Here is a 20,597-nt window from a genome sequence, read left to right as displayed (position 1 = left end):
TTGTTTCACTATAGAAATACGATCAGAGAATCAGTGAATCAAAGTTTCTTTTGTCACACAGCTCAGATTGTGTGCTGGTTTTCCAAGATCGCAGCCGAAAAAGTCAGGTACCACATCGTGTTTAACCTGTGAGCATGCGCAGCTGCGCGTGGGCCCTGCAAGGAATGCCGGGCTTTTCCCAGGGGAGCCGTGGAAGGATGCTGTGGTGACGGGAAGGCAACGGTTATAAGAAAAATGGCTTCTGGAAGAAAGAGAGCATTTCTGAGCCATCTTGGCAAATCGTAATTTCGGGGTGGAGGGGGGGCGTGGAAGATCAGTCTGAAATGAGTTAATCTAATTTAGACTGTGAGGAAAGGGCAGCCGTTTCAGCAAGAGTGTACGTGGTTCCCAGCTGGAAGCACATTTTAACTGGCAAGCGTATCTCCAGTCTAGTTAAGCTAATGAAACCTTAACTAGATTACAGAGAAATCAGAATGGGGGCATTTGAAATAGAAGGGGCTGTTACAGACAACGTAACGGACCGATAACCCTGGGCTAAAGGCTGATTTTTGTCTGAAAAAATATATATGCTTAGCCTAGTTAAGATAATGAAACCTTAACTAGGTTACAGAGAAATGCAAGCATTAGGGAGCAGCAGTGACTCTCTGGAAACTGCCGGAAGCCAGAGCAGACAGCGATGGGTGGGTTCCTGGCAGGGCGTCCTGGCGGGCATCGCTGATGGACAGGACGGGGGTTTCCACGCCCCCAAAGCGACTGGCACGCGGGGGACAGAAAAGGTCGACAAGTAATATGCTTTACTTAATAGCTAATCGATGTGGTTGTTAGTTCATAAATAAATAATTTAGCTTTTATTTATAAACGAGAATTTTTTTTTAAGTATTCTATTTCTGGCTTGTATTTTCTCCGTATATCTGTCTTTATCGAGTTTTTAGATTGCTGAAACATATTACATATATTTAAAAAATTTTTTTATTGTGGTAAAAAATATATAACAAAGCATTTGCCAATCCACCAGTTTTTACATGTACGATTCGGTGACATTGATTACGTTTGTAGTGTTACCCATTCATTGCCACTATCCATTTCTGATTATTCCCTGGAAGTTTTGTACGTGCTCTAGTCCCAAGACCCCAAAGAGCGATGCTTAGTAACAAGCATCCCCTAAACGAAAACCAAACCTACTGCCGTCCAGTTGATCCGGACTCACAGCAACGCTGTAGGAGAGAAGAGCTGTCCTGTAGGGTTTCCAAGGCTGTGATGTTTACGGAAGCAGACCGCCACATCTTTCTCCTGCAGAGTGCCTGGTGGGTTTGAACTGCCAACCTTTTTTGGTTAGCAGCCAATTGCTTTAACCACGGGCCACTTGAAAACTGCAAGGGTCTTGTCCGTCTCTCAAAAATTGCCCTACCCTCTGGCAGTTGTGCAACTCCAGGTGGGTTTCACTGTAACATATGTCCTGCTAACCTGCCGACATCCTTTTGGGCAAATCTTTTCACCGTTTTGGTGGTGGGTGGAATGTATGCAGCAGAGAGGGTGACAATCAGGACTTCGGGCAACAGATTTGATGTTTCGGCTTTTTAAATTGCCTTCAATTTAAGGAGACAAGGAACGGTGTCTCACATATTCCTTTCACTAAAATAAAACTATATACTTAGCTTTTGTTACCAACACCCCCAAAACTCTAGTGGCTTACAGAAACATTTATTTCACTGACATGCTTCTAAGTTGGCAGTGTGGGCTGGGCTCAGCTGGGTGGTTCTTCTGGTCTCCACAGGCTCACTCCTGCATCTGCAGCCAGCTGCCAGGTTGGCTGAGGACTGGCTGGTCTCAATGACCTAGGCTGGAGGGCTTGTTTCTGCTCCCTGTGGTCCTCCAGCAGGCCAGCCCGCTTGTTCTCATCGGTGAACAAGGATGCTCAGAGAGAGCAGAAGTGTGCAAGGGAGAAGCTGTCAAGTACAGGGTCACGTTCACTGCATTCTGTGGCTCAAAGTCAGTCATGAGGTCAGCCCAGATTGAAAGGGAGGGGAAACAGACTCCACCTGTTGATAGGATGAGCTTCAAAGTCACATTTAAAGGAGGAGAATGATTTTAGCCATTATTTTCAAATAATCTGCTCAAAGTCCAGCATCATTTCATGTCAGTCCAAATGTCTGCTTTACTTTTCCTGAAGCCAAACCAAACCAGTTTACATCAAGTTAATTCTGATTCAGACGACCCCATGTGACAGAGTAGAAATGAGCTCCATAGGGTTTCCTCGGCTGTAATATTTATGGGAACAGATCACCAGGCCTTTCTTCTGTGGCACTGCTGGGTGGGCTTGAACTGCCAACCTTTTGATTAGTAGTCTAACGCAAACTGTTCGCACCACCCAGGGACCTTTTACTTTTCCTTACCATGTCATTTTTTTTTTTTAATCTGGAAAATTTCTTACATTCAAGAACTTTTTGAGCACCCTGAAACTCTAGATCCTGAGCCTCGTGTTCCTAGAAATAGAAAACAAGCAATCAGGCGAGGTGGTCCCTCCTCCGAGGTGCTAGCATAGTTGCAAATAAGAAAGAAACTTGAGAACAACAGGATTTAACACAAGTTTGTTGAGCAACCAAAGTGGGTCAGGCTCTGTGTGAGAAAAAAGAATCAAAGATGAGTATGAGACCACATCTATTCTTGAGGCATTCCCCGTGGTGTTCAAATGATTGACTGTGGTCCAGGCACCCTCCTCCCCACTCCTGCACCCAGACACAGTCCTGCTGGTGTCCTCCTCAAAGCCCCCTGCCTCCCTCCCCGCACTGCGTCTGCTCCATCTTCTTCATCCGTTGCCAGGGGCTATAGCACAACCTTCTTGCTGGTCTCCCACCTCAATCCCTCCTCCTTGCCAAGCTGTTGGCTGAGTCCACACTGCTGCCAGAATGGCTCTCTAACATGCAAACATGGCCAAGGATCCATGGAGGAACTTTCTTGTGTTTGACGTGGCCACACACCTCTTGATGCCAGATGAGCCCCTTTTTGATCTGGCATCCCCCAGCCTGCCACCTCTGCAGGCTCATCACACATTTTATCTTGAAGCAAAACTGAAATCCTGATAGTTCCTGAACACATCCGTCTTTCTCCGGTCTTCGCCTTACGTATGCCATTCCCTTTGGCAAGAATAAATCCTCTTCTTTCCTGCTGGTCTGCCTCCGTACTTCAACTTGCCTCAGGATGGGTTATCCTTAAGATGATACCCATATCATTTAGGAGCTGGACATTAAATGCGAAGTTACTCTATTACTGCTGCCTCTTCAGCCTTCTGTTCCCACTTCACACGTAAGCCCGTTGCTCCTCTCCTGTGAGAATCTTGCTACACCAACATGGTTCGCTCTCCACTTTGTTCGTTATCTACAACCCCCTTTAAGCTGGGTACCATATTGTTTCAAACTAGCATTTAATAAATATTAACTGAATGATTGAACTCAGACCAGAAAGACGTGGAAGATATTACAGCCATTTCAGTTACGGTGAGGGACAAGCACCTTTGGACTTCATGCAGAAGGTGCTGCTTTGCCACTTCATGGCCGTTCAACCTTGAGGAAGTCCCACTACCTCTGTGAGTCTCAGTTTCCTCATTAACAAGAATAAGCCTGCCCTTCCTACCACACAGCGTTAGGAGGATCCAGTGACACAGCAGGGTAGGGGCAGCTGATTATTTGCAAAGGGAATCTGGGAACTAGCCCAAATCCGTGGAGCAGTCTGTTCTAGGCTTCAGGGAGGCAGTGCTCTCTTTCCCACCCTCTTGCTCCACAGTTTATAAAGTCTCCATGAGTCTGTGCTGTATATATATTGGAGCCCTGGTGTGCAGTGGTTAAGAGCTTGGCTGCTAGTGCGAAAGTCAGCAGTTCAAATCCACTAGCCGCTCCTTGAAAACCCTATGGGGCAGTTCTACTCTGTCCTATAGGGTCGCTATGAGTTGGAATCAACTCAGCAGCAATGGTATATATATATATACACACACACACATATGCACATATATAATGTTTTTAGTTTAATATAACCTTCTAAATTCTGTGGGTTTTTTTGTTTGTTTTAGAATAAGCTATCCTCAAAGAATGGTAAAGCATTTATGGTGTCAGGGAAGGAGGCTGTCTTCATGGGACTGTGTTTGGTCTGTGGGTGGCTATGTGCCACAACCCTAGAGCCTCGAACGTGATACAGTTTGGGTGGAGTAAGGAATCCACATACTAACCCCATCGTACTGACAGCCAGCCGACCAGTTTGCCACGGAGTTGGCTCTGACTCCTGACGACCGTGAGTGTCAGAGCAGAACTGTGATCCACAGGGTTTCCAATGGCTGATTTTTTGGAAGTAGATCGCCAGACCTTTCTTCTGAGGCACCCCTGGGTGGACTCGAACCTCTAGGCTTTCAATTAGCAGCCAAACACGTTAGCCATTTGCACCACCCAGGGGCCGATTCCATCCTAGGGTAGGAAAATGAAAGTGCACGAGTGTGAGTGTGTGTGTGTGTGTGTGTATGTGTGCACTCAAGAGTTCAGTTGCTTTCATTTTGGGGCAGTTTCCTGCATTCTTGAGTATCCCCTTCCTACCTATTCACCCACTTCCTTCCATTTACTGGCTCCCAAGGTCAAACCTTCTCCAGCCGTAGGGACCTGCTGCGGCAGTCTGTCTTTTGTCCCTCTCTCTCCTCCCCATTTCACTTCCGTGGTTTCTGTGGTTCTCACCTGTGCACCTCCTGCAGACCCGTCTCTGCATCCTTTGTCTATTTCAGTGCCTTTACCACGTGCCCGCCTCCTCCTGAGACATCTCTGAGCGTCTTCCTCTTTCATCTCCTCGGGACTCCAGGTCCTCTGCCTTCTCCGCCCTTCCTGGGAGCTGATTTTGAATATCTTTACAGGTTTAAGAGATCCTGTGCTCCTAGATGCTGTCTATTTGTGATTAAATCTTTTCCCTTTTGAGGTTTTTGGTTTTTTTTTTTCTAAGTTTTGCTTAGAAGAAACAAAGTTATTGATGTTAATGAAAAAAAAAACACACACACACTACATGCGCAGCCAGAGAGCAGGAAAAGAGCTTCCTTGGCGGGCTGTCTGCGCTTTGATGGGGAAGGTGGAGGGGATGGAGGGCTGTCCCTGGGGAAGGCAGAGAGACCTAGGGTACATACTGATCATTTCTCAGGGCCATCTCCAGCCCCAGTGCAGGGAATCAAATGTCCTTGCCAATATCGTCAGGGCTTTGGCTGCTCTTCAGACTTGGTGACTAACTCAGGAGGAAAAGGGAGGCAAAGGGATGGAAAATCAGAGGAGAAAACAGAACCATGGCCAGAGGGTCTTCCCCCACCACGGAGCCTCAGAGAAGCACTGGGCCCCGGCACCTAACAAACAACCTCTTCATCAGTCATGCATCTGACATGAATCGGAGATCCAGGACAGATGACACTGAATGGTTCTCTTTAAGAGGGGGAGAAAAAAAATAGACTAATAATGTCAGGACCTTTAAATTCTTGAGTCAGGTGGGGTGGGGCTGTGCTGGGTGAGAGGGCAAGGGAGAAGGACGTCCAGCACAGGTTAGAACATGCCTGTTAGATCAGAGGCTGTAGGGAGGACCTGCCTACCACGGAGCTGTCTGGGGTGCTGATCTGCCTCCCACCTCGCTTTCAGGTGCCCTTTGGTGCAGTGGTTAAGAGCTTGGCTGCTAACCAAAAGGTTGGCATTTTGAATTCACTGGCTGCTCCTTGAAAACCCTAAAGGCAGTTCTACTCTGTCCTACAGGGTCACTGTGAGCCAGAATCGACACGATGGCAAAAGGGTTTTTTGTTTGTTTGTTTTCTGTCATTGATATTACTCTCGGAGTTTCTGGCTCAGAACCTGATTCCCTTGAGCCTTGCTACTCTTGACACCAGGACTCCTCCTCTTCCCTCATTTCTCCTCTGGGCCCTACAATCGCTCTCTGCCTAGCTGCCTGCAGATGTGATATTTTGTGGCCCATAAAATACCCCTTAAGTCAACAACAGGAGCACAAGTTTTTGGTTCTCAGAAGCTGACACTGGGATCTGGAGAAATACACATTATGCAATTATTTTGGGTCATACTGTAATCTGTTTCAATGGTGAGCTGGGAAAAAAAATATTCAGAGCAAGTGTTGATTCTTAAGGAGAAATACTGACATACGAGGTCAGACCAGAATCGCCACCTTTGCCCTCTACTACAAATGATATCCTCAAAGGAGGGTTCTATTGCCTCTCCTAAAGTCACCCTTACAAGTTAAGCACCTCCAGCTCTCCCATGTTAGGAGCCTTTTATGGCTAAAATTGACAAATTTGTCCAAACCTTTTAAAGATCTTTTTATATTTGCTTTTGGGACCACCTACTGAAATAATGAGGCACACATCTTTATAATGCTGGTTGTAAAATTCTCTCTTTCTCTTTTTGTTCTTTTGGTCCTAAACTCACCTTCACTTGTGATCCTGATGCGTTCTCTCTCACGCATTTCCGTGTCTTTGGACTTAGCAAGTAAGTTTTTTTTTTTTTAAATCTACTTTAATCATTTTGTTGTAAGCATTGCTCATATTTTTTCTCAGCTCTTGTTCTTACGGGTGGAGCACCTAACCTGGGGTCCCCAAGCCCCTAAGGGACCTGTGGGAGGAATCGGGGGTCATGAATTGGGATGAGAAAAATTGCCCCTTCATTCTCACTAACATCTAGTTGAAAGTTACTATTTACTTCACTTACAGATATCACCAATAGACATCATAGTTATTTTCTTATCATGTTATAATTGTTGCAGATATGTTGAAACATCCTTTCTACTCATCATTATTTGGAAATTATGGCACTTATTGGATATACCACCATGCCTTACTGTTTAAAAAAATTTTTTTTTTTTACTGTTTACTGTGTTAATAAGGAAGTACCTGTATTGTTGTTGCTGGGTGCCGTGGAGGCAATTCCGACTCAGAGCGACCCTGTGTACAGTGGGTTTCAGCAGAGCTTCCAGACTAAGACAGGCTAGGAGGGACCTGACGGCCTACTTCTGAAAAAATTGGCCAGTGAAAACCTTATGAATAGTACACGTATTACCATACCACAAGATTGTTTTTGGAAGAATTATTTGATCGCTAGATAGCATTGTACTTGGTTTTGTTTGTGATATGGTAACATGGTGTCTTCCGTCTTATACATTTAGGAACGTTATCCTGAGAAGACAGAGAAGACACTCATAGGCTCTCCAAGCTCCCAAAGGTGTCCATGACACAAAAAAAGGGTGAAAAAATTTTCTGTTTTAGTGACTGAAAATTCCCAACCTTTTTGGAATTCTGTCTACATACAACAGCTTGTGTATCTTGGAAACCATTTCAACTGTTCTTGTCTGTAACTTCAAGGAGCCCTGGTGGCACAATGGTTACATGCTGAGCAGCTAACTGAAAGGTTGTCTGAACTTACCCAGCGGCTCCGTGGGAGAAAGTCCTGATGATCTGCTCTCATAAAGATTACTCATTGCAGTCAGGTCAATTCCTACTAATAACGACCCTAGACGACAGGGTAGAACTGCCCCATAGGGTTTCCAAGTTGTCATCTTTAGAAGCAAGAATGGTGAGACTTCTCACATATTTTGGATATGTTATCAGGAGGGACCAGTCCCTGGAGAAGGACATCATGCTTGGTAAAGTAGAGGGTCAGCGAAAGAGAGGAAGACCCTCAACAAGATGGACTGACACAGTGGCTGTAATGATGGGCTAAGTATAGAAACAATTGTAAGGATGGCACAGGATCGAACAGTGTTTTGTTCTGTTGTACACAAGGTCACTAAGAGTCGGAAGCGACTCAATGGCACATAACAACAACAACAACAACAGTCTTTATGGAAGCAGACTGCCATATCTTTCTCCTATGGAGTGGCTGGTGAGTTTGAACCACCAACCTTTTGGTTAGCAGCCAAGCGCTTACCCGCTGTGCCACCAGGGCTCCTTTCTGTAAAGATTACAGCCTAGAAAACCCTATAGGGCAGTCCTACTCTGTCACATGGGTCACTGTGGGCCGAAACCGACTCTATGGCACACAACAACAGCATCTGGAGCATAAAGGAAAGGCAAGATTTTCTGCCTCATTTCAAGTATGTGCTTTGATGACGACCAACATTTTATTGACTTGGGTCCTTAGCAGCACCTGGGCTGGTATCCTTAGGAAACCATCCTTTCTTAACTGATACTCAGGGTTTTATTGTACCTGTTTATATTGTAATGCATTACCTAGTTACTTATCTTCGTTAAGATGCATCTTTCCCTGTGTGTGTGTATTCCGGTTTTTACAGGTATTTCTAGGAGTTTCCCGTATCTGTTTTCAGTAGCTTGGCCTTCTCTCCCCAGAAGAGTCTAGTGTCACATAAACTCTCAACATTGTTTATAATATCCCTAATCAGCACTGGCCCCGTATTTGTCTGAGAAACCCAGCTTTTTACTCCACCTGTCTACTCAGAGACCCTTGCTTTCTACTCTTTATTCCCTAAACCACCTCTTCATAAATGAAACCCCAACACTACCATATCTCCTCAATCCCATGAAAAAGTATTAAATAAGTTAGGTGCGCTTTGGGTGGGGACTTTTGTCCTTAACTTTTATTATTGACGAAGACATTATGTCCTTCTTTACATTTTTACTTCCTCTCTCAAAGAATTCTAGTGAGACAATAGACATGATTTTTCCCTTGTTGGGGCCACATTCCTCTTCCCTTGATAGGGAATATTTAGATTTCCGATCTGTATTAAAATGTATAGTTTTATAAACATTAGACCTCAGGGAGATGGAGCTTAGAAAGCCATCAATGAATGTGGAATTCCGACCCTGAAGAGCTTTATTAGTCACTAGGAGCCATTCTCAGGTGTTCAGTCTTTCCTGCATACACGTATATCCACACACGCACACAGGGGCACATGCTCATACACATGGTCGCGCACACACATGCACACACACACCCATACACACGCAAATGCACATGCATGCAGACACACTCACACACACATGCACACTCACCTCTGTACACGCTCACACACACACGTGCACACACACGTGCACACTCACCTCTGTACACGCTCCTGCACAGACAGGTCACAGCTACCATTACTGACTCAGAGTGACCACTGTTTTTCAAAGAATAGTAGCTACATTTGGTGATTGGATGGAATGGTTGCAAGAAATTCTGTCTGGGAGACTCTTTCATACAAAACCCAGGCATCTTGCACTAGAATCCCTTCTTATAAAAAGCTTTTCATGCACTGTCTTATTGGTGACCTGCTTTCTTCCTGCCTCTCCAGAGTACATCTTACCAATTCTGCCCCAGGGCCTGGAGCCTTCCCACTTGGTGCCCTCCATGCGGTTGAGTCTCGCATAATGAACTCACTTGATGGTGTTGTCGAAGCTCCGTATTGAATTTCTATTTACCATTATCCTATAGTAACTGCCCAGCTCTCATCCCACCTCTCAGACGTACTCCATCCCTGCCAGTGCTCTGGTCTCTCCTAATTGATCCATTATCATTTACTCAGTTGTTCACTTACTCTCGCCGTAATGACGGTAAACAATGGTGATGATCACCTCCTCCTGCGGGGGCTTCTGAAACAACTTGACTCACAGGGGCTCCTAACGTCTTCTTCTAGGCTCCATCAGCCAATTCTCCAGGTCTCCCTGGAGTTCTTCTTATGAATAGGGGATGCATTTCCAATAAACCAATCTCTAGAACAGGGACTCATTTATACTAGTAGATCACGTTTGGGCCAATTTCCTTCAGAATTCTTGGGTGCTTGCCATCTCACTGACGGTTACCATATTTACTTTGTAAACTTAGCTTCGTGGCATGCTTTGCCTACCTAATAGTCATATGACCATCCCTTCCCTGCTAACTGGGGAGCCCTGGTGGTGTAGTAGTTAAGTACTCGGCTGCTAACTGAATGGTCAGTGGTTCCAACCCACCAGCCTCTCCTTGGGAGAAAGATGTGACAGTCTGTTTCTGTAAAGATCACAGCCTGGGAAACCCTATGGGAGCAGCTTTACTCTGTCCTACAGTGTTGTTTTGAGTCAGAATCCACTCACTGGCAACGGGTTTGGTTTTTGGGTGTCCCAGCTAACAGAACCCTGAATCTGTTCAGGAGAGGTTAGGGTACCCTCAGGGACCCTCTGACAGCCGTGGGGGATGGACTGGGATTGGTATGCAGCAGCTGTGGTGTCCTCATTCTGCCCTGGCAGATGCTCACTTTCCCGCCTTCTTGCTATCTGGGGGTGTCTGTGTGACTGTTCCAGCTAACAAGAGAACAGGAGAAATTAGATTCTGAGGGCTTCTGGAAAGGACTTTGATTCCAAATGAGAGAAGGACCCTGTAAGAAGAAAGCATTTTCCCCTGCTCCTTGGCTCTTGCTGGGGATGCTAGCGCGCACATGTAATCCCTGCGGTTGTTCAGCTGACTCTCAAGCCTGACAGAATGGTGCAGAGAAACCCCAGATGCTGAGCCAACATTCTACGTGTCTGAGCCCCTGCACCAATTCTGTAACAACCGGTGCTTGGAACCAGTTCATTCTGGTGAGAGCCCCTGCTGAGAATTTGCATTTCCACCCCAGATATACTGAATCAGAATCTACATTTTAACAAAATCCCCAGGTGATTCTTATGTATGATAAAGTTTGAGAAACTCTGCTCTACTAGGGCTTCTCAGAACTGGTCCCTAGCCAGCAGCATCGCCTGGGAACTTGTTAGAAATGCAAACTCTCAGCAGGGGTTTAAACCGGAAGGAACTGGTTCGAAGTCCCAGTAAGAAACCATTCCAGACTTAGTGGTGTTATGTAAGATATCAAACAACTTATAGCCAGTTTTTCCTGTTACTTGCAGCCAGAAGCATCCTTAACTGATGTGGACTTAACGTGCAGTATCGTGACCACTTTTTCCTTCTGGAATTTAGGTTGGAATCAAGTTCTAGGTTCCAGTTTTTATGTGTAACTGTAAGTCAGAATCGAACACTTTAGCGGACAGTTTTTTTGAGCAAGTTATTGTCTAATCTCCTTGGTAAAGGTGCAGGAGAACAGCAAAGACGATTTGGTGATGCTTTGGAGCTCTAAGCGCAGCCAGCAAGGAGAGCATTAATCTCTGTGGGCATCTCGGCCGGAAAAGTCTTCAAAGAAGGGCAACAACCAAAGAGTGGAGCTTCTCTAGGCGGAGAGAAGGGAGGAGAAGGTCAAAAGGCGTGATGACTCTGGGGCGTTTTCCTGGGTTATGCTCCAGAATGAGAAACGATTTCATGGCAGACAGAATGACTGACGTGGGTGCTCTGAACAGTGGCTGGGCTCCAACACACTGCCCTGCCCCGTCTGCCCGTGTGACCTGACGGGTGGCTTCTCTGCCCATCCTCTACTTAGGTGTAGCAGAGCCAGCCCCTAGGGTGCCATTCATCTCTGGCACCCCCTCGTTTTGGGGTGAGGAAGCAGGGAGTACATGGGCAACTCAAATGGAGCTTCAGGTCATTTGGAGAGTGTACCAGCAAACCAGTCCTGGACAGTCTTTCAAAGTGAAAAGCCTACTTTTCTGTGTCCATGGCACCCTTGAGGACGAGCAGAATGAGAACAAAGACTGAGCCACAATGGCAGGTCCCAGGGGTCTGGATTGGACAGGCTATGTCTTGTTTGGTCCACACACCATTTACACTTAAAAAAGATATTTTTGTTACTTGACAACACCATGTGTAACAGAACAAAATGTTGCCCTGTCCTGCACCATCTTCATCATCATTTGTAAGTCTGAGTCCATCGTTGCGGCCACTGGGTCACTCCATCTCATGGAGCATTTCCCTTGGCCTTGCTGGTCATCCACTTTACCAAACATGATGTCCTTCTCCAGTGATCGGTCCCTCCTGATGATGCATTCAAAGGGAGCGAGAAAGTCTCAGACAGTGTTCTGTTGTGAGCCATTAACTGGCCAGTTTTTGGAAGCAGATCACCAGGTCTTTCTTCCCAGTCTGTCTTAGTGTGGAAACTCCGCTGAAACCTGCCCACCATGGGTGACCCTGCTGGCGTTTGAAATACTGGTGGTGTAGATTCCAACATCACAGCAACACGCAAGCCACCACAATACGACGAACTGACAGACGGCTATTGGTTAAAAATATATATAATATATAGTTGTCAGTATTTAAAAATCAGGCAGTTTTTCATACCCATGTTTCTGGCTTCTCTTAAGGCGTCCTGTGTCCCGGAGTGTGTGGCCCTTGTCTCATCTCGGCCTGATGTGTGCTTTTTGGGTCACCACCTTCGCCCTCTGTTTGTTGCCTCCACGACACTGAGGCTGAGTGTTTGCCATCATCACCGGCGCCATGTTGTTTTCCTCGTAACACTGAGCGTCTCCAGCAGGACTGGGAATCACAGACAGAGCAGGCTTCATGCTTCCTGTCCGGCCATCTCGTCAGCAAATGGAGCTGCCGAGCAGCACCCACAGGCCTTGGAATTTGCAAACCCAACTACAAGCACAGTACAGACCACAAATGGTGATGTGTCTTCGTGGCACCTTCAAACCCATCCTTCTTGGAGAAGGGGAGGCAAGGAGGCTGATGATTCTTACAAGACATAGCTTCTTTAGGGCATGGAAATGGCCTAATCAGTTCTGCTCCCCAGACCGCTCTGCTGCGTGCCTGTGCGTCTGACAAATGCATCGCTAGTTAGTACACAAGCCAGGGAGGCATCTCTGTCTGGTGATCACCATGAGTGCTTTTCAGCAGCTCCCCTGATTAAGACCTGATGTGCCGTCTCAACGGGACACTGAGGATTCTTGGGTATTGGCAGCAGGACACGAGCTTTCCGGGGGCTGGGGACACTCTCGCCGGGATCCATTTGCTGGGACAAAACCACTCAATTTTGGAACACAGAACAAAGCACAGGACACTGTACTAATGACAAGGGGGACGCTTCTGCCTTTGAAATGTTCAGACAGTTTTGCCTGAAGCCCAATCATCTCTGTGCTTTGGAGTGAAGCACTGTCCCCATGGCACCCGTGAAAAAGCTTGTTTCATCTTCCATTCTCTCATAAGCATGAAAGCATAACACGTGTACAGTTTTTACAAAGACCTGTTAATTAACCAGACAATAGTCTGTCCAGTAAAAAAGAGAGCTCTGTGAACAGAGACACCCAGGTACTTTTACCATCAAAATGTTCAATCAGGACAAGTATCGGGGTTCACGGATGCTGCAGTTTGTTGGGATGGGGGGCTCTGTTGTCCATTTGGTGTCGTGAGGTCATCATAGCAGCTTCCCTGACCTTCTGGCCTGGGCCCGGCTTCTGGACACCAGTGAGTAAGTGTGGGAGCCTCCATGAGGTCCCCACCTCAGCTGGCAGCGATGGGTGGAACAGTTTGAAAGGTACAGGAGAGGTGGGGAGGGAATCACCCAGGCTGTAGCCTCCACTCCTGGTCAAGCCCACCGAGCCTGTTGTCGTGGAGTCCATTCTGACTCATGGCGCCCCCATGTGTTACAGAGCAGAACGGCGCCATAGGGTTTTCTTAACTGTAATCTTTATGGAAGCAGATCACCAGGACTTTCTACTGTGGTGCTGCTAGGTGGGTTAGAGCCACCAACCTTTGGGTCAGCAGACAAGCACAAGCTGTGTGTACCACCCAGGGACCTTTTAACTCCTGGAGCCCCCAACAAATAACCAGGGACAGATCATGCCTCCCAACCAGGCAACTGTCTTCCCAGCATCTGGAACAGCCCTGGAGAAGTCAAGATACGACCAGGACTGACTCAGGCTAAGAGGAAAACCCTTTGAGCAGGCCCAGAAGGGCTGGGAAGGCAAAGGTATCTGTCCTCCAGGGACCAACAGCCTAGAACCCCCATGTCACTGGGTTCTGGGGAACTGGCCGGGCAGGACATTTAGAGGAGACAGAATCATTGGCTATTCATTTGAATGATAAAATTTTGCAAGACCAACGACTTCTTCATTGCAAATACCTTCTTTCACCAACATAAATGGTGACTACACACATGGACCTCGCCTGATGGAACACGCAGAAATCAAATTGACTACATCTGTGGAAAGAGATGATGGAAAAGCTCAATATCATCAGTCAGAACAAGGCCAGGGGCCGACTGTGGAACAGACCATCAATCGCTCATATGCAAGTTCAAGCTGAAACTGAAGAAAATCAGAGCAAGTCCACGAGAGCCAAAATATGACCTTGACTATATCCCATCTGAATTTAGAGACCATCTGAAGAATAGATTTGATGCATTGAACACCAGTGATCGAAGACCAGACGAGATGTGGAATGACATCAAGGACATCATCCATGAAGAAAGTAAGAGGTCACTGAAAAGAGAGGAAAGAAAGAAAAGACCAAGATGGATGTCAGAGGAGACTCTGACACTTGCTCTTGAGTGTCGAGCAGCTAAAGCAAAAGGAAGAATTCATGAAGTAAAAGAACTGAACAGAAGATTTCAAAGGGTGGCTTGAGAAGACAAAGTAAAGTATTATAATTACATGTGCAAAGAGCTGGAGATGGAAAACCAAAAGGGAAGAACACGCTGGGCATTTCTCAAGCTGAAAGAACTGAAGAAAAAATTCAAGCCTCGAGTTGCAATAGTGAAGGATTCTATGGGGAAAATATTAAATGATGCAGGAAGCATCAAAAGAAGATGGAAGGAATACACAGTCAGTATACTAAAAAGAATTAGTCGATGTTCAACCATTTCAAGAGGTGGCATATGATCAGGAACCGATGGTACTGAAGGAAGTCCAAGCTGCTCTGAAGGCATTGGCAAAAAACAAGGGCCCAGGAATTGATGGAATATCAATTGAGATGTTTCAACAAGCAGATGCAGCACTGGAGGTGCTCACTCGTCTATGCCAAGAAATATGGAAGACAGCTTCCTGGCCAACTGACTGGAAGAGATCCATATTTATGCCTATTCCCAAGAAAGGTGATCCAACCGAATCTGGAAATTATAGAACAATATCATTAATATCGCACGCAAGCAAAATTTTGCTGAAGGTCATTCAAAAACGGCTGCAGCAGTACATCAACAGGGAACTGCCAGAAATTCAGGCTGGTTTCAGAAGAGAACGTGGAACGAGGGTTATTGTCGCTGATGTCAGATGGATCCTGGCTGAAAGCAGAGAATACCAGAAGGATGTTTACCTGTGTTTTATTGACTGTGCAAAGGCATTCGACTGTGTGGATCATAACAAACTATGGATAACACTGAGAAGAATGGGAATTCCAGAACACTTAATTGTGCTCATGAGGAACCTTTACATAGATCAAGAGGCAGTTGTTCGTACAGAACAAGGGGATACTGATTGGTTTAAATTCAGGAAAGGTGTGTGTCTGGGTTGTATTCTTTCACGATACCTATTTAATCTGTATGCTGAACAAATAATCCGAGAAGCTGGACTACATGAAGAAGAACGGGGTATCAGGATTGGAGGAAGACTCATTAACAACCTGTGTTATGCAGATGACACAACCTTGCTTGCTGAAAGTCAAGAGGACTTGAAGCACTTACTAATGACGATCAAAGACCACAGGCTTCAGTATGGATTACACCTCAACATAAAGAGAACAAAAATCCTCACAACTGGACCAATGAGCGCTATCATGATAAACGGAGAAAAGATTGAAGTTGTCAAGGATTTCATTTTCCTTGGATCCACAATCAACAGCCATGGAAGCAGAAAACAATAAATCAAAAGACGCATTGCATTGGGCCAATCTGCTGCAAAGGACCTCTTCAAAGTGTTGAAGAGCAAAGATGTCACCCTGAAGACTAAGGTGCGCCTGACCCAAGCCATGGTATTTTCAATCCCATCATATGCATGTGAAAGCTGGAGAATGGATAAGGAAGACCGAAGAAGAGTTGACGCCTTTGAATTGTGGTGTTGGTGAAGGATATTGAATGTACCATGGACTGCCAAAAGAACGAACAAATCTGTCTTGGAAGAAGTGCGGCCAGAATGCTCCTTAGAGGCAAGGATGGCAAGACTGCGTTTTATATACTTTGGACATGTTGTCAGGAGGGATGAGTCCCTGGAGAAGGACATCATGCTTGGCAGAGTACAGGGTCAGTGGAAAAGAGGAAGACCCTCAACAAGGTGGACTGACACAGTGTCTGCAACAATGAGCTCAAGCATAACAACAGTTGTAAGGATGGCGCAGGACCGGGCAGTGTTTCGTTCTGTTGTGCATAGAGTCGCTATGAGTCAGAGCCGACTCGACGGCACCTAACAACAACAACAACAGAATCATCGGCAGAGTCCCAAGGGCCAAAATCAAGCAGCTCACTAGAGCTTGGGAAAGAGAGTGAGCAGATGTTAATGTGAGTCAGAATATTGTGACTCAGTGAACGGGCTGGCGAGACACCCATGGGATTTGCCTCCGCTGGGCTTGTAAACAGTTAGGGATTCCTCTAGAATCTGGATGTTGGGTGCCAGATTATTTAGAGCAAAATGTATTAGACATGACTTTCTTCCCTGAGTCTATTGCGTCTACATTCTGGCTGGTCACTTATTCAGGACATTATACATCCCTGTTGTCGTTAATGCCATTGAGTTGGTTCCAGCTCGTAGCAATCCTATGTACATCAGAACAAAACACTGCCTGGTCCTGCGCCATCCTCTCAAGAATAGGTATGTTTGAGCTCCCTGTTGCAGCCACCGTGTCAGTCCATTTCATTGATGGTCTTCCTCTTTTTCACTGACACTCTTCTTTGCCAAGCATGATGTCCTCCTCTAGGGGCTGGTCCCTCCTAATAACACAACAAAAACATACATCCATTCAACAATTTTTACATGTCCAGCTCATTGACAATGGTTACATACTTCACCTTGTGTCACCATTCTCACTCTCTCTGACCCTACTGTTTCCAACCCTTAACTTGGACTCTTTGCCCCTTAGAGTTCTCATCTGTGCTTTAGAGTTACTGTTGTCATTTCAGTAGGGGCCATGCTTAAGGCAAACTGTCATGGACTGAACTGTGTTTCCCAGAAATATGTATCAACTTGGTTAGGCCATGATTCCCAGTATTATGTGGTTGCTGTCCATTTTGTGATTTTCCTATGTGTTATAAACCATAATCTCTGCCTGTGGTTAAAGAGGATCAGGGTGGGGTGTAACACCCTTGCTCAGGTCATATGCTTGATCCAATGTAAAAGGAGTTTCCCTGGGGCGTGGCCTGCACCAGCTTTTATCTTACAAGAGATAAAAGGCAAGGGAAGCAACCAGAGGGTTGGGGACCTCATACCACCAAGAAAGCAGCACTGGGAGCAGAGCATGTCCTTTGGACCTGGGGTTCCTGCACAGAGAAGCTTCTAGTTCAGGCGAACATTGACGAAAACAACCTTCCTCCAGAGCAAATAGAGAGAGGAAGCCTTCCCCTGGAGCTGACGCCCTGAATTTGGAATTCTAGCCTACTAGACTTTGAGAAAATAAATTTGTTAAAGTCATCCGCTTGTGATATTTCTGTCATAGCAGCACTAGATGATAAGACACAAACGGTCTTTATTTATTGGGCTAAATTAGTTTAGTTTAAAGATGACTTCATGGGATAGCTTTGGTTCAAAGTCCAAAAGTTGTTTCCAGGCAAAAGATTTGGGGGGTCTCTCCAGTCTCGTTGTGTCCAGTAAGTCTGGTTTCCAATAAGAATTTGAAGTTCTGTTCCACAATTTTCCTCCTTTTGATCAGGATCCATCTATTGGGTTCCTGATCAAAACATTCGGTAATGGTAGCTGGGCACCGTCCTTTTCTTCTGGTCTCATTGCAAAGGAAATAGTAGTTCATGGAGGCAATTAGACCTGCAGTCCATTTCTCTCTCCGATTCCCCTGTTGCTCCAGGTGAATAAAGACCAATTGTTGCTCCATAGGGTTTCTAGCAGCTGATTTTTTGGAGGGAGATCACCAGACCTTTCTTCTGAGGTGCTTTTTGGGTGGACTCGACAGTGTTAACCATTTGTACCATCCAGGGCCGCCAAAGGGTAAGCAGATACCATGAGTTGCCTCAGTTCTCTCCTGCTGTCTGTTTATGTATTTTTCATCCACTAATGTATCATGAGTCTTCCTCCAATCATGATGCCAGTCTTCTGAAGGCAGAGTCATTAACAACCTGTGTTATACAGATGACACAACCTTGCTTGCTGAAAGTGAAGAGGACTTGAAGCACTTACCAATGAAGATCAGAGACCACAGCCTTCAGTACGGATTGCACCTCAACATAAAGAAAACAAAAATCCTCACAACTGGACCAAAAAGTAACATCATGATAAACGGAGAAAAGATCGAAGTTGTCAAGGATTTCATTTTACTTGTATTCACAATCAACAGCCATGGAAGCAGCAGTCAAGAAATCAGAAGATGCACTGCGTTGGGTAAATCTGCTGCAAAGGACCTCTTCAAAGTGTTGAAGAGCAAAGATGTCACCTTGAAGACTAAGGTGCACCTGACCCAAGTCATGGTATTTTCAATCACATCATACGCATGTGAAAGCTGGACAATGAATAAGGAAGACCAAAGAAGAATTGACACCTTTGAATTGTGGTGTTCGCGAAGAATATTGAATATACCATGGACTGCCAAAAGAATGAACAAATCTATCTTGAAAGAAGTGCAACCAGAATGCTCCTTAGAAGCAAGGATGGCAAGACTGCATCTTACATACTTTGGACATGTTATCATGAGGGATCAGTACCTGGAGAAGAAAACATGCTTGGTAAAGTAAAGAATCTGCAAAGGAGAGGAAGACCCTCAATGAGATGGATTGACACAGTGGCTGCAACAATGGGCTCAAGCACCACGATTGTAAGGACAGCGCAGGACCCGGTAGTGTTTCAGTCTGTTGTGCATAGGGCCGCTATGAGTCACTCAACAGCACCTAACAACAACAACAACAATGTATCTACATGCTTTTTGTATCTTCTAGAAGTAATTGATTTATATTTGCTGCCTTCGATAAAAATTGTGACTTCTTTTTATTTGTCCTATAAACACCTTCAAAACTGCTCCACAAAGAGTAATCTCTCCTTGCCTGCTCTAAAATAATTTGTCTGAGTGTCTGAGCATTGTTAGAGATTAATTCATTCGTGCCTGCCTTCGGGGCTCTACCCTGTCTTGGTTTCCTAGGCTTCGATAACAAAATACCACAGTGGATGGCTCATAAGAACAGACATTTTTGGTCTCAGAGTTCCTGATGCTAGGAGTCAGAATTCAATGTGTTGGTAGGGCCATGATCTCTCAGAAATTCCTAGGGGGGATCCTTCCTTGTCTCTCCAACTGCTGGTAGCCCCAAGTGTTCATTGGCTTGTAGATGCTTCTTCGCATGGCCCTCTTCCCCATTCTTCTTTTTACAAGGACACTACTCAGGCTGGATCAGGACCCATACTGGAGTAGTCCAGTATGACCTCATGTTAACTGATAGCATCTTCAAGGACCCTACTTCCAAACAAGGTCATGTTCACAGGTACTGGGGTTAGGACTTCAGCGTATCTTTTGGGGGGATACAATCCAACCCATGAAAACCCCCTTTCAAGGTAAACACCTCTCCCAAGCAGGAGCACATTCAAGGCTGGGCCAGGGATGGCATTTGAGATGACAGCTCTGCGACCAGGCAGTGTCCTGAACAATGGACAACAGGTGCAGGGCCAGCTGTCCATCAGCCCCGGGTGGAGATGAGAGGCAGTGAGGCTGAGAGTAACGTCTCACCACCTTTCAGCTCGAGGGCCTCCTGTGACCAGATGTTCTGATTTTCAGTGAAGCCAGAAATCAGGATTTGAAGAAAATGTCTCCTGCTTGGTTGTACCTAATGGAAAAACCATTTACAGCACTCTGAGGAATAAACAAAACACACCTGTGGCCTAGCGATGGTGCCGAGGATGACTCAGGGAGACTTTAGTCCCCAACTCAGAACTCCTGTCACCCCTGCCTTCTTTACGATGGGCATTTGCCACTTTCTCAGCCCTGTGTAAAACACGGTCCCTTGTAGCTTGGAGAACCTCCTCATCACAATAGATTGCTGTGGCTACACCTCCCCCACGGACATTCTGGGTTGAAATGGGCCCTCCCTCAGGACATGAGTGAAAGCTGAGTTGGGATGTGACCTTGGTGAAGACATGAAGGATACCTTCGTCTGTAACACAAGGCAGTCCAGTTTGAAAGCCCCCATGCCTGGTCCTGGTCAGATGGTCTTGCAACAGTAAAGCTCCCTGGACTCAAGTGCCAGCTCCTTATGACCTATATAAATTGGGACACATTCCCTTAACCTCCCCCAGCCTCAGTTTCATCATCTATAAAATGGGGATAAGGATGATCACCGAACTTGTAAGAACATTTTAAGGCTTAGAGGAATCCTGTGCAAAGTTCTGGACATGGAGCGCTGAATAAATGTCACCAGGAAGTTTCTACTTTATGTCAGAGTTTTACTGAGAACTGAGATCACTGCCCAAGGAAATAGAGTTTTGTTAAGGAGGATGTCAAGGAGAGGGGGGAGAGTCTGGAGCTGGGAGAGACACTAGTGCTGTGGGGTGGGGGGTGGGGGGGAGGGGCTTGATGAGCAGTGGGAGATGCTTGGCAGCCTGGGAGAGTGGCCCAGCAGGGCGGCTGGGG

At 46.0% G+C, this 20,597-nt stretch overlaps 1 protein-coding gene across 1 annotated transcript in view; it reads left to right on the top strand.

Annotated features, from left to right (window-relative positions):
* TMEM178B (transmembrane protein 178B) overlaps window positions 1-20,597 on the top strand; it is a 386,507-nt gene that overhangs the window by 254,674 nt on the left and 111,236 nt on the right. The window lies entirely within an intron of this gene.

The sequence above is a fragment of the Loxodonta africana genome, chromosome 8 (assembly GCF_030014295.1).
Source record: "Loxodonta africana isolate mLoxAfr1 chromosome 8, mLoxAfr1.hap2, whole genome shotgun sequence".
NCBI lineage: Eukaryota > Metazoa > Chordata > Mammalia > Proboscidea > Elephantidae > Loxodonta > Loxodonta africana.
The sequence above is the reverse complement of the archived record's forward strand: the minus strand, read 5'-3'. Positions and strand labels throughout refer to the sequence as shown.